The sequence below is a fragment of the Dermacentor silvarum genome, chromosome 5, assembly GCF_013339745.2.
Source record: "Dermacentor silvarum isolate Dsil-2018 chromosome 5, BIME_Dsil_1.4, whole genome shotgun sequence".
Lineage (NCBI taxonomy): Eukaryota > Metazoa > Arthropoda > Arachnida > Ixodida > Ixodidae > Dermacentor > Dermacentor silvarum.
Window position 1 is genome coordinate 176,130,503 of NC_051158.1, and position 3,197 is coordinate 176,133,699.

The following is a 3,197-nucleotide window of genomic DNA, read 5'->3' on the forward strand; positions in this document are numbered from 1 at the left end:
GCTCTCTCTGACTTCGTGCTGTGTGTGGTGTGGTGTAAATGAACCGTGTGGAACTTCAGGTGGTGAACGGCGGCGTGTTTCGTGTGTGAATTATGTGGTCTCGGGACTCGGGTTTAACAAGCGAGCTCTGCGCTGTTTCCAGCGGCAAAGATAACTTGCGAAAGCGAAACACACTAGTAGCCGAACAATGCGAAATACGCGTACATCTTCAGCCATGCCATCCGTTTAGTTGAAAGTGCACTCTTCGATTCGGCGTGTGAAATCTAGTTCAGCACAAGTTCACAGTACTCCTTCACTCACTTCTTTCAAGTGCAGGTGTCTTATGGGGTAGCTCGCGATAAATCGCTCGTGCAGCGCTCAAGAACGCTGACACACTGAAGGAAACGTGATACAACACTGTCATGTGTTCTTGTAGTTGAGCACTTGGAAAAAAAAAATCTGTTTGCACTATGTGCACCGTGTGCAATGCATAGGAGGACCTGCATCATAAGGAGGACCTTATGCATGCTGCTGCGTATACCAGGATTGCTTCGATGCCTGCTTGACAAGCAGCACGTACTGAGTCAGTGAAACTGCAATTGGCTTTGATATATTTTTTGTTTGTTTATGGAAAGAGCAGGTGGTGTGAGTGCATGCATTGCAGGGAAGGGGTAAAGGTGTCATCAGTGCATTTCGCAGTCTGTATGCTTAAGCTGCCCAAATCTCTTCAGCTTGCACTAAAATGCATCTCGCTGTGATACTATAAACTGTAGTCGGGAAAAAGATTAACTCAAAACCAAGTTCCTAATGCATCTTCGCAGAATGTGTTTAATTCACTAGTTAACACTTGCACTGCAACATTATGCCAATACGCAGTGCAGCATATGCGCTTGAAATAAATACATTTTGTAAAGGTGGACGACTGGGCCTACAATAACAAACTTTGTGTTAGCACTGAAATAAGTGCTGCCATGCATATCAGCCACACCACAACCTCTGTGCACCCAACCTACTTCCTCAGTGGCACCCCCATGAAGACCGTTCGGACCCTTCCCACCTGGGTGTAATATTCAGCCCTTCTCTCGACTTTTCCGCACAAGTCACTAGGCTCGTCGCATTCTGGGATTTGTGACTTGTCTCTCCTTCCCTGGGGACCTGAGGTTTTCAGAGCACTCTACACTTCTCTCGTACCACCACAGCTTGAGTACTGCTCATCAGTTTAGTCCCCTTACCAAACTCATCTCGCTGACAAAATTGAGCTTGTTCAGCGCCGGGCAATGCACACCCTCTACTCCCATCTTTTTGATCGTCGCAAGCTCATGCCAGCCTACAAGGATCACCTCAAAGCCCTTAAGTGGCACACCCTGCAATACCAGCGCAAAATTGCACTTGTCTGTCTATTCTGCAGGGCGCTGTGTGGCTCTCTGGCAACACTTATATTTCTTGTTCTGTCCGTCTGAACAGAGCCATCAGGACAGCCTGAGCACCATCACACCTGTACAGTCCAACGCCGCAACTCCATTCTTATACAGAGCTTTCTCTCCATTAGGACTTCCATTCCTTGCGACCGTAGTGAAACGGCACTCCTGTGCATGTGCACCGTCGACTTCCCAGTTATTGGCTTGTATGTGAGTGTGATGTGTTCTGCAAGTGAGCAAGCGTGTTTGTGTGTGTGTGTGAGCGAGCGAGCGCGTCATCTAGAGGAAATTCCTGCTCTAGATGGCTGGCTATCAGGCGCTCTAGCGTGCAGGCATGAGCCTTACTTTTTTAAAAAGCCTTGCGAGCTGTCTAGAGTGCCATGGTACTGCTAAGGTTATTATTATATTATTATTATTATTATTATTATTATTATTATTATTATTATTATTATTATTATTATTACAGTTATAATGATCCTACAACCACATTGATGGTGTTGAACCCAGCATGACACATAATTCAAAATATTTTTGGAGCTTCGTGCGCTGTCATTCTTCTAAAGAGAGCACCAAAGAGGTGTCTTCTTGAAGAAAATGGTGATGATGTCTGAACACTGGTGATGCCTTTGCAGAACATTTCTGTTGTGTCTATTGTGTAAAGGATGCTTCACGTAACCTTCCTTCTCAGCCTGGCACAGTGTTTATGCTATCAGTCAATGAAGACCTTGTTTTCAAGTGTATGAAGTGCCTCAAACCTTCCCTTTCTTGTGGTGTTGATGGTATTCCTCCCACATTGCTTAAGACGTATAGAAGCGTCCCTGTTTTCCCAAGCATCTTCCATAGTTCCCTAAATCTAGCATATTTTTTAGCACTTGGGTAGGTAGCATGGATATTGCCCGTGCAAAAATCGGGTGCTGCGAGTGCAGTTACTAACTACGAGCCTATATCTATCTGCTGCATTGAGTCAAAAGGGTTTGAATCAGTATTGCATTCCCTGCTTTCTGTTAGTGCTAAGAACATTTTAATAGATGGACAGCATGGCTTTGTATGCAGACGAATTAAGGATATTTAAGACTGTCAACAGTGTTCACGACTGCATTGACCTCCAAAAAGACATTTTCTCACTCTCAAGCTGGTGCAGAAACAATAATGGTATGTACCATTAAATGCTTCCAAAACTATGGCATTAAGTTACACGCGCAAAACATACCATGTACAATTTTCATACGCCCTTCGGGATGCTCCACTGTCCAGTGTCGATGAAATCAAAGATCTTGGTGTGTACTTCGACAAAACACTAAGCTTCTGTTCACACATTAAATATGCACAAAGTGCCCTTCACGCTCTTGGAATTGTATGTCGTATATTGCATGATGACCACTCACCTGTTCTGTTTCTGAAATCGTATGCTGCTGTGTGCCTTCCACTACTAGAGTATGTCTCTGTAGATAGAGGTACAACGTGCAAATGTAATTCTGACCTCACTGGATGCATCCAGAAAAAAATTATATCTGTCTTCAAGCACCACTTTTGCCATTCTGGCGACCATAGTCCAGCACTCTCAAATGTACCTCAACTCACACCTCTAGACTCCTTTAAACCTCACCCCTTTGATTTATAAAGTTGTTAGTCACTCATCCAAGACTTATTAAATCATGCCTTTTCGTTCCTGTATAAGGTGGTCCATGGCATTACACTTTCGCAAAGCTGCGCAATTTTTCGTGCTGCAACAGTATACCAGGTAACATTCCGCATTCTCTGCCTGGCCTTGTTCCAATAAAGACTGTCCTATATATGGCT